The sequence below is a fragment of the Notamacropus eugenii genome, chromosome 1 (assembly GCF_028372415.1).
Source record: "Notamacropus eugenii isolate mMacEug1 chromosome 1, mMacEug1.pri_v2, whole genome shotgun sequence".
NCBI lineage: Eukaryota > Metazoa > Chordata > Mammalia > Diprotodontia > Macropodidae > Notamacropus > Notamacropus eugenii.
This window is the reverse complement of record NC_092872.1, coordinates 707,034,891-707,049,367: the sequence shown is the minus strand read 5'-3', so window position 1 is coordinate 707,049,367 and position 14,477 is coordinate 707,034,891. Positions and strand designations below refer to the sequence as shown.

Genomic DNA, 14,477 nt, shown 5'->3' with positions numbered 1-14,477 from the left:
TATAAATTATACATAAACAATCACATTAAACGTATTTCCACATTAATCATGTTGTGAAAGAAGAATCAGAACAAAAGGGAAAAACCACAGGAGAGGGAAATAAAAAGAGAAAATAGTATACTTTGATCTACATTCATACTCTGTAGTTCTTTCTTTGGATGTGGATAGTTTTTCCATCATGAGTCTTTTGGAATTGTCTTGCACCATTGTTTTGGTCCTCTTTGAGAAGGTCCTCTTTAAGGTCCTCTTTAAGAACGAAAACCAAGCAGCACCATTGCATTGCTGAGAAGTGCTAAGTCAATCCTAGTTCATTGTAGTACAGTGTTGCTGTTACTATGTATAATGCTCATCTATTCAGCTTGTTTTGCTCAGTGTCAGTTCCTGTAAGCCTTTCCAGGTTTTTCTGAGATATGCCTGTTCATCATATCTTTTTTTTTTAAATCTGCTTTTAAAACATAATTAATTTTTAGTTTTCAGCATTCACTTTTAGAAGATTTTGAATTCTAAAATTTTCTCCCTTTTCCTCCCCTCCCTAAGATGGCATGCAGTCTGATATAGGCTATACACGTACAGTCATATTAAGCATATTTCCACATCAGTCATATTGTGAAAGTAGATTAGAACAAAAGGGAAAAGCCATGAGAAAGAAAAAACAAAAAAGAGAAAATGGTATTCTTTGATTTGCATTCAGACTTCATAGATCTTTCTCTGAATGGTGATATCATTTTTCATCATTTGTCTTTTGAAGTTGTCTTACATCATTGTAGTGCTGAGAAGAGATAAGTCTGTCAGAGTTGGTCATCACACAGTTTTGTTGTTATTGTGTATAATGTTTTCCTGGTTCTGCTCACTTCACTTAGCTCGTGTAAGTCTTTCCAGTTTTTTCTGAGAAACACCTGCTCATCATTTCTTGTAGCACAATAGTATTCCATTACATTCATATACTACAGCTTGTTTAGTCATTCCCCAATTTCAATTCTTTGCTACCACAAAAAGAGCTGCTGTAAATATTTTTGTACATGTGGGTCCTTTTCCCTTTTTTATGATCTCTTTGGGATACAGATATTGTACTGGTGTTGGTGGATCAAAGAGTATGCACGGTTTTATAGCCCTTTGGTCATAGTTCCACACTGCTTTTCAGAATGATTGGATCAATTCACAACTCCATCCAAAATGCATTAGTTGTTCCATTTTTCCCACGTCTTCTCCAATATTTATTATTTTCCTTTTCTATCATATTAGTTGATCTGATCTGAGGTAGTACCACAGAGTGGTTTTAATTAGCATTTTTCTGATCAGTAGTGATTTAGTGCATTTTTTCATATGACTTGAGAGCTTTAATTTCTTCATCTGAAAACTGCCTGTTCATATTCCTTAACCATTTCTCAGTTGGAAAATGACTTGTATTCTTATAAATTTGACTCAGTTCTCCATATGTTCGATAAATGAGGCCTTTAGAAACATTGGCTGTAAAAAATTGTTTCTTAGCTTTCTGCTTTCCTTCCAATCTTGATTGCTTTAGTTTTGTTTATGCAAAAGCCTTTTAATTTAACGTAATCAAAGTTATCTATTTTGCATTTTGTAATCTCTATCTATCGATGGGTCATAAAATTCTTCCCTTCTCCATAGATCTGACAGGTAAATTATTCCTTGCTTTTTAAATTTGTTTATGGTATCACTCTGTATGTCTAAGTCATATACCCATTTTGACCTTGTTCTGTTCACCTTCTTGTTTATTTTGTGGTTAGATTCTGAGAGGGGAGGTTGAGGTCCTCCACTAGTATAGTTTCACTGTCTATTTCTTCCTGTAACTTTGTTAACTTCTCCTCTGAGAATTTTGATGCTATTCTGTTTGGGGCATATATGTTTAGTATTGATATTACTTCATTGTCTATGGTACCTTGTAGTAAGATGTAGTTTCCTTCCTGTCTTTTAATTAGGTCTATTTTTGCTTTTGCTTTCTCTGAGATTAGGATTGCTATCTGCTTTTTTTTTTTAACTTCAACTGTATCTCTATTCTGTATCTCTCTGCTTCCAGTATTTTTCTTGTAAACAACATGTTGTTGGATTTTGATTTTTAATGCACTCTGCTACCCATTTCCATTCATACCCACAGTTATGATTACTATGTATGCTTTTTTTCCCCTTTCACCCTGTCCGTCTTTCCCAGTATTTCCTTCTGTCCACCACCTCCCTTGATCTCTCCCTTCTATCAGCCCTGACCCCATTCTGGTCCCTTTTCTTTCCCCTCTTATTTCCTTATTAGGGGGTAAGATAAATTTCTCTACTCAACTGATTTACCCTGTTCTGCTTCCCCTTTCCTCTTCTCCCAGTACAGTCCTTTTTTTTGCCCCTTAATTTTTTCATATTATTACACTAAAGTCAACTTATACCTACACCGTGTATCTATCTGTTCATACTTCTTTTAATTGCCCTAATAGAGACATAATTCTCAAGAGTTATAAATGTTGCCTTCCTATGTAAGGATGTAAATAGCTTGATCTTACTGAATAACAGGCTTTTTCTTTTCCTGTTATCTTTTCGTGCTTCTCTAGTGTCTTGCATTTGAAGATTGAATTTTCTTAGCTCTGGTCATTTCATCAGGAATGTTTGAAGCTTCCCTCTTTAATTCAATGTTCATCTTTTCCCCTGAAAGATTATGCTCAATTTTGCTGGTTAGTTGATTCTTGGTTGTAATCCAAGGCTCCTTTGCCCTCTAGAATATCATATTCCAAGCCCTACAATCCTTTAATGTAGAAGCTACTAAGTCCTGTGTAATCCTGACTGTGGTTCTTGATGTTTGAATTGTTTCTTTCTGACTGCTTACAGCATTTTTTCCTTGGCCTGATAATTCTGGAATTTGGCCACAATATTCCTTGGAGTTTTCATTTTAAGATGTCTTTCAGGAGGTGATCAGTGGATTCTTTCAATGACTCTTTTATCTCCTGGTTCTAGGACATCAGAGCAGTTTTCCTTGATAATTTGTTGGAAGATGCTCTCTAGGCTCTTTTTTTTGATTGCGGCTTTTAGGTAGGCCAATAATTCTTAAATTATCTCTCCTGGATCTATTTTCAGTTGTGAGGTATATTAAATTTTCTATTTTTTCCCAGTTTTTTTGGTTTTGTTTGACTGATTCTTGATGTCTCCAAGCATTATTATCTTCCACTTGCCCAATTCTCATTTTTGTACTTTTGAAGAAGTTGCTTTCTTCAGTGAATTTTTTCCTAGTTTGACGAATTCTATTTTAAGGAGTTGTTTTCTTCAGTCAGTTTTGTTCTTCCTTTTCCAAGCTGTTGACTCCTTTTTTCCCTAATTCTCTTACTTAACTCCCTTGCATAACTCTCATTTCTTTCCCCAACTTTTCTTCTACTACTCTTGATTTTAAAATCCTTTTTAAGCTCTTCCAAGAGGACTTTTTGGACTTGAGATCAATTCATATTCACCTTTGAGACTTCACCTATAGGTATTTTGACATTTTTGTCCTCTCCTGATTTTGTGTTTTGATCTTCCCTGTGACCACAATAACTTTCTGTGATCAGGGCTCTTTTTTTGTTTCTTACTCATTTTTCAGTCTATTCCATGACTTATAGTTGAGTTCTGCTCCTGAGGCATAGAGGGGTACTGTCTCAAACCTTTTGCACTGGAAGGGTCAGTGGCCTGGTGACTGGCTTTCTTTGAGGGGGGTCTCTGGGGCTAGGATGGCCTGGGTGAGTTTGAGCCTGTTGTGCTGGGGTCTGGGGCTGGCAGTTTGCCTTCTGCACTGGGGTTAGAGACCTCATAGCTGGCCTACTGTGCCACTAGCCTGCTGAGCCAGGGCTGAGGGATTGCTGATCTGTGCTGTGGCTAATAGCCTCCTCCTGCCTTGCCTGGACACCATCTGCACTGGACTGAGCTCCCCTTTTTCATAAGTGAGACAGACCTATTCTGAAGTCCTTCTAAATTACCTCAAACTGGAAAATTTTTTATCTTTTTGTGAGTTCTGTTGCTATAGAATCATTTGGAGACTTGATTGAGAGGTGTTTCCTAAGGAAATATGGGGAGAGCTCAAACAACTTTCTATCTTCTCTCCACCATCTTGCTCTGCCTCCCCTGGAGCATTCTTTTTTTTTTTTTTCCCCTGGAGCATTCTTACCATCATTAGTGGTCAAGTCTTCTGAATTTTCTGACCAAAGGTTTTCCTCTGATCTAAGGGATGGGGAAGAGATAGGGACTCTCCTTCCACCTCTTCTATCCCCAGTTCCTAATTGAGAACTTTTGGCTGGAACTGCTCCAAGACCAGCATGGCATGCTGTTAGAATACCAGATTTCAAACTGGCTTGCCATTTAAGTCAAGTTTCACAGACAGTGACTAATTTTCTTCAGGCAGTCCTAATATACTTGCTTTGTGGAAGCATTTTCACTTCCCAATTGATTAAAAGATTTTTTTTTTTTTTGCTATTTGGTTTATGACTTTGACTTGATAAAATTGTCTGAGTCACATTTATTTTACACCTTTAATTAAGAGATGTCACCTGATGAAGTTATTAGGACTTAGAACACCTCGTTGCTTATATTGGTTGGAACAGGGTGCCCGATTCAAAGTCTTTAAACAAATGTGAAACCATTTAAGAATTCAGATTTGAACCAGTTGTTTTTTTAGGGATGGGGAGGAGGTTAGTAAAATGAATTATTTATTACTGTTGGTTTACTGCAAGGTGAAGCTTAAAATGACCAACCAAAATACCATGCTGATATAACTATGTTAAGATCATTTTATAGCCTATTTGGTCCTCTTCAAGAATGGACAGACAACAGTAGCAACGACAAATTGTGTAACTTTCAGACATACGTAGAGTTCAAAAGTTTATACTCTTTGTAGTTTTGTAAGGTATGAGTTAATAATTGATGTTAGAATGGCTTAATAAAAAAACTTATAACCTTAATTTTAAAATATTAAAATGGGGAGATTTCTTTTTGTAGCACTTGCATAGATTAGGGGAAAGTGGAATGAAGAATTTAGACAACCAAGATGAGACGGTATCTATCTGTCTATCTGTCTGTCTGTCTGTCTATCTGTCTACCTATTGTTAATTGCTTCTACCACTGGTCTTTTTTTCCCATGGATAAAAATAAATAGAAATAAAGTTGTTTTTGCAGTGAGAAAACATGGAGGAGTACATCAATGTGAATTTAAATTGTATAAAATGGAAAGAAAGTAGTGAGGGCTTTGATGTAATGTTTCTAGTGGAAAGAAGAAAAGTCATTACCATAGTAAGAAAAACTTTGCTCTTTTAAATACATAAAAAGATTGAAAAGTTGAAATTTGTTTTATTTTGACTATTACACCCCACAAACTTTGATGTAAAGAATCAAATATGTCTAGATGAAGATGGGATTAAAATGTTCAAAGGTAATCATGGTGAAATAATTATTTTATAAATTCAAATAATGTATTCTTTAGCACATATCACGTGTGATCTGTTTACATTGCCTATTATATTTCCCAGTCTATCTCCTTCTTTCAAAGAACCATACCTTATAAAAAATTAAAACTGTTAAAAAAAACCCAAACAAACCAAGGAACATAACATCCAAGTCCAACAAACAGTGTTTTTCAGCATCTTGCCCCTGCCCCATCTTCTGTAAAAGGAGGAGGGTGTTCATTTCCATATATTTTCTTGGGGATAAGTTTGTTCATTATGATTTAACAGCTTTTAGTTTCAGCTGTGGTTCTTCTTTACATTTACATTGTTGTCGTCATACATTTTCTTTTCTTGGTTTTGCTCGTATGCTTTGTTCCTTACAGCACAGTGAAACTCCATGAATTCTTGTGATACACTTGGATTAGCCGCTTCTCAGTGGATGGACATTTACTTTGTTTCCAATTCTTTGTTACTACAAAAAGTGCTGATGTAGATATTTTGGTTTCTGTGAGTCTTTTCTTTTGTACATTTGATCACTTTGGGGCATATGCTTAGCATTGAGATTGCTGGGTCAGAAATTAAGAACATTTTAGTCATTTATAGCTAAGCTTTTTTCTTTTCTTTAAAAATTGTTTATTTAAGATGCTTTAAAAAATTTTTTTTGAATCCACATCTGCATTCCGAATGCAGATTGAAGCATACTGTTTGCTCTTTTTTTGTTTTTGTTTTGTTTCTTTTTCTTATGGTTCATCCCATTGGTTCTAATTCTTTATAACATGACTAATATGAAAACGTTTAATATGAATGTATTATATCAGATTGCATGTCCTCTTGGGGAGGGAGGAGGGAAGAGAGACAGAAAATTTAAAACTCAAAAGCTTGTGGAACTGAATGTTGAAAACTGAAAATAAATAAATCATTAATTTAAAAAAAAAATTGAGTTCCAAATTCTCTCCCTCCCTCCTACCTCTTCCCTATCCATTGAGAAGGCAAGTGATATGAAATCAGTTGTACATATGAAATCATGCAAAACACATTTCCATATTAGCCATGTTAAAAAAAGGCAAAAAACAAAGTGAAAAAGTTACACTTCACTTTGTACGTAGAGCTTCTTACTTTTCTTTTTCTGGAAGTGGAATAGCATTTTTTATTACAGATTCTTTGAAATTTTCTTATGTCATTGTTTTGATTAGAATAGCTAAACCCCTCACAATTGATCACCTTAAAATGTTGCTGTTACTACAGAGAATGTTGTGGTTCTACTTACATCACTTTGCATCAGTTTGTATAAAATTTTGCAGGTTTTTCTGAAACTATCCCCTTTGTCATTTTTACAGCACAATCATATTCCATCACAATCATATATATACCACAACTCATTGAGCCATTTCTCGATGAATTTGGCCTCCCCTAAATTTCCAATTCTGCACTATCAGAAAAAGACCTACTATAATTTTTTTTTTTTTGTACAAATGGGTCTTTTCCTTTTTCCTTGATCTGTTTGAGATATGGACCTGGTAGTGGTGTTGCTGGGTCAAAGGGTTTGCCTGTTTCCCCATATCCTTTCCAGCCTTTGTCATTTTCCTTTTCTGTCAAGGTAGCCAATCTAATAGGTGTGGAATGGTACTTCAAGAGTTTTTATAATTTTCATTTCTGTCATCAGTAGTGATTTAGAGTATTTTTTTTAATGACTATAGGTAGCTTTGATTTCTTTGTCTGAAAACAGCCTATTCATAACATTTGACCATTTGTTAATTGGGGAATAGCTCTTATGAGTAACTTGAAGTAAAAGTTCTTTCCCAGTTTTCCTACTTTCCTTCTATTTTTTGCTGCATTGGTTTTGTTTGTACAAAATCTTTTAAATTTCATATAATCAAAATTACGTGTAAACTTTTAATTAGCTTCACATAGCTGATAATGCAATATAGAGAGAATATGTATTTTCCCTAATTTTCTCAGTAGATCATTTAGAAGAGTTAAAGAAGCCATGTTATCTAATAAAGCCATTTATCATTCATTCTAGAAGACCCTGTTAATGGTAATTTTTTGGATTTTGAAAAGGTGCATTTTCTCTACAGATAATATCTTTTAAAAATAGCACTATAGGCTGTCTACAATGTTTCATGATTGTGTTTAAAAAGTTAACTTGTAAGTCTATTGTTTAGAATTAGAATTACATTTTCCCACAGAAACAATGTGGTTACTTTCCTGAGGCTGACCACAGAAACCTATTTAATGAATAATATAATGAATAGTTAGTATTATAGAGCATAACCACTGTACATTATTTAAGAGGGAAACATTCCAAGTACTCTCCTCCTTCCCTTTCCATGCAGGCATACTGGAACCCTTTTTCAGGGTGAGTTTGATAAATTATCATGGGTTAGGACAGTAAAAACCTCATTCATTCAATATGTAGATTGTTTGTAAATAGTGGCTGGTCACACTGCAAAATGCTGAAGAATGAACTGTTCTGTTTAAATGAATTTTCTAGTTAATTAAAGAATAAAACTGTATTGATGACTTCATACTTCAATTCAGTAGTCAGCTATTAACCACTGAATAAAATACTGTTTTAGGGCCAGGAGACTGAAAGAAGAAAAGCAAGCATATAGCTTATTTTTTACCTGGGATATATAGTTTGCAACTGGACAAGTAAATACAAGTTCTATAACATACATTTAAAATGATTCTTGTCAGCATGGTTTGTTGTTTTTCTACAATTTGGTTCAGTAGCATGTCAAGTTCAGGGGAACTTAGATCTGCAAAAGCTTTACAGAGGATCAGAGGACAACCCAAGACAAACCTTTTGGAGGATTCTCATGGAGCTGTGCAGTTCGAGGGATTGCTTGTGGCAGCTCTCTTTTACCTTACCTTCCCCATTACTCTGGTCATAACAGACAGATTTGTTCACAACACTAGGATGAGCTAGGCTACTACCCCTCGACCTTCTAGACACTTTGGCATTGTCTGCAGTAACTGGTAGCACAGTGGACACAGCACTGGGCCTGGAATGAGAAAGACCAGAGCTCAGATCCAGCCTCAGACACTGACTAGCTGGACAGCCTGAAATGGGGACAATGAGAGCATGTACCAGGGTAGTTATTGTGATCAAACCTTGAAGTGCTGTGTGAAGGCTGACTGTCCTCACTGTTGTTATTGATGCATATTAAGTAACTTGCAGCTGAATCCTTTGAATTACCCTTATTTACAGTAAGAACCATCAGAGAGCAAGGACTGTTCTTTATCCCTTTGCCCTCTTAATTTCCTATGTTTTTGCAGTTTCTGTTGCAAACATAACCTAAATAAATGGGATTTGTTCATCGTTTCATTTATTCTGGGGCAGTAGGCTCTCAGGTCACTCCTGGTAGTTTCAGGAGCACTCATCCTGATTTACTTAGTTCCAACTTCTGAGTATTTCCCTTGGTCCAAAGAATGGTACCTAGAGAAATGACCCAAGCAAAGCAACTTGGCTCGCAGAGTTAATTGTTTTTCATTTTACCCCTCTCTTCCTTTCCCCAACTGTCTTTTTCTTTATCTTCTTTCACGTATAAATCCTGCCATCTTCTAGGAGAGGCCTTTCCTCCAAGAAATTTGAAGTCAGGAGTACTTACTTGAGTTCAGATCTAGTACTCTGTGTTACTTGATACTGGGCAAGTCACACCCTTTTTGTCTCAGTGTCCTTAGCTGTGGAATGGGGATAATAATGGCACTTAACATATTGAATTGTTATGAGGATCAAATGAGGTAAATATAAAGTGCTTAGCTCTTCCTAAAGCCCTTCCTTTCCACCTTAATTTTTAGTACTTTGTGTCCTTACTGAAATTACTTGGTTGTTACTTAGTGTATTTACTTTGTACATATTTCTCTCTATACTCTCAATCCAAGGCAGAGACTGTTATTTTTCTCTCTTTGTAATTCCAGGGTCTAGCACAATGCCTAACAGATAATAGACACAAAATAAATGTTTCAAATAAATTGAATTGGATTATTTAATCTTTTTGTTAAACATTGTATATGCTAGCATTAATCTTATTATCTTTTCCTCTTAGAAAATAAGACCTTATTTTTTACTTCAAATAACTAAATACTTCTGGTTGATTTTTTTTACTTCCAAGTGATTTTAGAAAATTTTTTTTTAGAATGTCATGTTACAGAATTATGTTTGCCTTTCTTGCAACAAAAGTCAGGGATGTGCTGGAGACAGGGTGAACCACAGCTGATGTTAATATTTTTAGGGTAGTATTTACTATCAGAGCTTGATTTATTGTTTTGTCAGTTTTCTAGATTTGAAAAAGTGTTCATAGGGCAGATTAAATGTTTATCTGCCTTTCCCTGTCTCTGGGCTTGGTAGCCATTTACCAGCATATCCTTGAATACAGTGAATCCTATTTCCTGGATTGAGAATCCTTCTCTGTCTAAGAATTGTCATACTGAATAGCAGTCTTTGTATATCTTTGTATAGTGATGTAGGTGTATAAAGTGTAGTCAATTGGATTGAATTTGAAACTGGAATATACCCAGTGTCTATCATCTAATCGTTTTCTTAAGATTTGTCTTTGTGCTGAAAGTGATAATGAAGGTCAATTAGGGTCCCAGTTAATCAAGGTTTCTGTGTATTTAGAGATGAGTGAGGTAACAGACCTAATCAATCCTATTGTTGCTCTACAAATTCATTCACAGCTTCAGCTTTTATAGCTCTTCATAAAATTTCAAGAAATCAAATAGAATTATTGGAAAAGGAATGTAGAATGTGGCAAAAAAAAATTAGGCTGAATATAAAATGAAATGAATGAGTAGAGGGCATTAGAAATAAGGGAAACTTTTTGAGCTGAATTTTGAGGGATGATTATCTCAGAATAACATATTTATGATATAAGATAAGAAATGTGCGTTATTGTTGGGAGTGGTGGGGGCAGCGATTGGAGCCTATATGAGTCATAATAGACCTCATTTAAGAACATAAAGTTCCTTTTCCCAAGTGTAAGTGAAAATTGTTCTTATGACCAAACAATTCAAGACTTGAATGAAACAGTGCCATGAAAATTCACATGCAAGTGAAAGTTGCGTTTATGAGATGATAAATATAACATATTTAGATATACTGGATTATCATCTACCTTTCTGATGGAGTTATAAAATTAAAATGAAAATATAAAATAAATCACTGCTTGTAGGAGATAACCTGGTGTGTATTTTTGAAGAAAAAAACCTATACTTTAAACCGTGTGCTTAAATAAAATGACTTAATTAAATTTTTTTGACTACTGATATAAAATATTTTTTTTGTCTTATTTATGTAGTCCAGTCTGTTTAATACTGTGATTCAAGTCTAAGAGTTTCTCTTATAGAGGAAATGTTAGAATATCCTTTTGAAGCTTAAATGTTATCTACTGTTTTCTTTCTCTTGTACTTCAGTGGATTGTAACATCTTACATTTAGAGGTGGAGAGGATGTTAGAGGTTTTTGAGTCCAGTCACCTCCTTCTACACATTAGGAAATGAAGGCCCAGAGGTTAAAATATTTTGCCACCAGGCACACAGCTATTAAATGACTGAGGAGTGACTATATATACATTGAACCCAGGGTACATCTTCTTGCATTGCATCATCTTCCTCTTTAATCCATCCATGTTTTCTTATCATATGTGATTTTTGCTCCTATCTTTCCAGACACCTTCCCATGAAAGTTTTTAGAGGCCTGTGCTTCTTTTAAAATTTTATATATGAAAGTTTTTGTGCTATCCATTTGGTTAACTTTATTCTCATCACATGAGTGGTCATAACCTAAGTGAGGCATGATGGGGAATTCCATAGAGTGAGAAGCTTGTCTAGGAGGGGAGTGACTTATAACCTCCCAAAGTGGAGGCCTCAGAAAAAAAACAACAGTGGGAGAAGAGTGTGGCATGACTAGAGGATATTCTAGGGTGAGAAGGCCCCAGGCACTGACAGAAATTTCAGGATGAGAAGGCATCTGAGTCATGGTGAAAGAGTCCTAAGAGTCAGAAGCACAGCCAGGAGGAAAATGGTGGTTCTGAGGTAGCAAACTTGGGTGAATAGAAATATTGAGGAATAATGCTGTGGAAATAAGGAAATTTGGCAATTCGATGGGCTTTGGCAGAAGATTGAGTTTTGTTTTTGTATGTGTTGTATTTGAGATGCCTACATAAAACATTTAGCTTCAGAGGTCCAGACAAGGTATTTGGAGAAGTATGACTGGAGTGTAGAAGAATGCTTGGAATGCTGAGAGGTGTGATTTTTGGGAGTTACCTGCAGAGTTGATGAGAGAGCCAAGAGAGATGGGTGTGGAAAGAAAAAAGAGGGCTCAGAATGGAGCCCTGGAGAGTTGGAAGGGCATAGATGATGTTCTAGGAAATGAAACTGAGGAGTGGTCAGACTATAGGAGGAGACCTAGGCAAATGGGTCAGGGAAGCTAAGCTGAGGAAGAAAAGGTCGTCCATTAATAGATGAAGAGTGATCAATAGTGTGAGTTGGAATAGAAGGGTCAGAAACTGGATTTTGATTTAGAAGTAAGAATTATTGGTAGCTTTGGAGAGAGGAGTTTTAATCTAGTGATGAAAACCAAATTTTAAGGAGTTGAGAACCGATCCTTATTGTTAAACAATTTATTCTTGGTAAAAAAATTTCAACTTACTTAAACATTCATGTGTGTCTCCTTGAACCACTTATTGTATTGATTCTTTTGAAATTCATCTGCTATAGGGCATCTGGAGAACATTTGTGTTAATGTGATAAAGATTTATTGGCATCGAGCAGCTTGGGATCACCGAAAGCACTGGATAGCTTCCCTAGTTCCATCTCATTCAGTCTTTTCTTATTCTGGACCACCTCACTGCCCATCTGCAGTGTCTGTCCTATATCTAGAAGTGTTGTGCATTCAGAAGCTTGTTTTACCACAGTGCCCTGCACATAGTACATATTCAATAGAGATTTGTTTGTTGAATTGTGTATAATCTGTAGAGTTTAGCCACAGTTTACAACTCTGTGGCAAGCCTTGTCTGTCCTAGTCAAAATGATTGCGGCTAAAAGCTTATTGATTTCCTTTATTATATCACAGGCAAGTCAGAAAGCATTTATGAAATTACTATTTCCCAGGCACTGTGGTGAGTGCTGTGGATATAAACAAAGGCAAAAAATTGTGCCTGTCCTCATGTAGCTCACTTTCTAATGAGGGGAAACTTCATGGCAACAGTTTTGTAAAAGTGTGTGTGTGTGTGTGTGTGTGTGTGTGTGTGTGTGTGTGTGTGTGTGTGTGTGTGTGTGTGTGTGTGTGTGTGTGTAGAATGAGAGGGAGGCTGCTATCATTGAGTGGGAATGACCAAGGCTTCTCTGAGAAGTTAGTGTTTTAGCTTAGTATTTAAGGAAGTGAAGCAGTGGAGATGAGAAAGAACACATGGAGACACAGTCTGACTGTATCATCCAATGAAATATGGCAGGAAGGCCAGAGTCCCTGGATGGTAGAGTGCTTAAGCCAGGTTGTGGCTTGAAGCCTTGAATCGGTGGGAGCAGAAGATATCACCAAGCAAAATTGTATAGAGGGAAAAGAGAATGACATCCACGACAGAGTTGTTTTTGGGGATAGGGTTTTGAGGTGTGAGCTAGATGAAGCAAAGGAGATTGGGCAAGAGTGGTTAGAGAGGTAGGGGAACTAGGAGAACACAGGAGAGTATCAAGGAAAAGAAGGTGTCAAGTTGCAGAGAGATCAGAGAATGGACCTGAAAAAAATTGTATTTGGCAATTAAGAGGTTATTGAAAACTTTGGAGAGCTGGCAGTTTCACTTAAATGAAAGTAGACTATAAACGGTTGAGAAGAGGAAGTGGAGGCACCCACTTTTGAAAGCTTTCTCTAGTTTAGCCAAGAAAGGAGGGAGAGCTATAGGACAATAGGTAACCCCCCACGTTTGGATCTATTGTGGCTTTAAGGAAGGAGTGTGTGTTTGCCGGCCCCACAGAAGCAGCAAGTAGACAGGAAAAGATTGGAGAGTAATGAGAATGTTGATGACAAGAGGGAGCATTCTACTAGAGAAGATGGGATGTAATGGAATCAAGATTGCATGTTGTATGGAAGTTTGTGTTGGCAAGGACTAAGGCCATCTTTCCCTATGATATAGGTAAAGGAAGAGAGAGAGTTGAGGGATGAAGAGGAAATTCTCTGAGAATGACTTCAATTTTTTCGGTGAAGTTTGAAAGAGTGTGGGAAGTAAGAGTCAATAGGAGTTTTGAGAATAGAAGAAAAGGAAAAGCCACTGTGTGTGGTGTGAGATAGTGAATCTATTAGGGAAGTGTAAAAGGGCCCCTTGCTTCAGTGAGGGCACAGCTGAGATTATGTAACCTAAATGTTCTGTCCTCTGTACTCTTCTCCAAAATCATTGGAGATGTCAATCATGATTATGACAGTCTGTACAAAATATTACGCCCATATTTCCCTTTGCTCCAGCTATCTTATGTGGATTGGGAGGCTGCTATATCCCCAAGCAGATATGTGAGACAAGCAGCTGGGATAACTCTCTGATTTATCTGTTCTCTTCACAAGCTAAATAGTCAGAAGGTGGAATGAACCACCAAGACGAGAATTGGGAGGTTCACTATTTATAGAGAGAGAATGATGAGACAAGACAGGCTCTCACCCATTCTGGGCACGGGTTATTTTCTTGGACTCTGTTAAGTTATATTATTGATTCTACATTTTCAGATGACCTTTTTTACTGCAGATGTGTTCTATGATATTTTATGACATATAACTAGGTAAATATAAAGAAGGAGCCAATATGGTCTATTTTAAGGGTGGGGAGCCAGTGGCACCGAGGCCATACGTGGCCTTCTAGGTCCCCTTGTGCAGCCTTTTGTTTGAGTCCAAGTTTTACAGAACAGATCCTGTTACTAAAGAGATTTGTTCTATGAAGTTTGGATTGATTCAGAGGTCTGCACTTGAGCACCTAGAGGATTGTATTATTAGCAAGCACCCTAGCACACCCAGGATGGCCTGCTAGCACAGGTTTTTTGATCTGCTTTATAAAGGAAAGACAACTTCAAAGGGGCTAACAATCCTTCTTTA

General features: G+C 36.5%; 1 protein-coding gene across 4 annotated transcripts in view; it reads left to right on the top strand.

Moving 5' to 3' along the window:
• Nucleotides 1–14,477, top strand: part of ANKRD11 (ankyrin repeat domain containing 11) — a 376,722-nt gene that overhangs the window by 48,548 nt on the left and 313,697 nt on the right. The gene's annotated exons all lie outside the window — the stretch shown is intronic.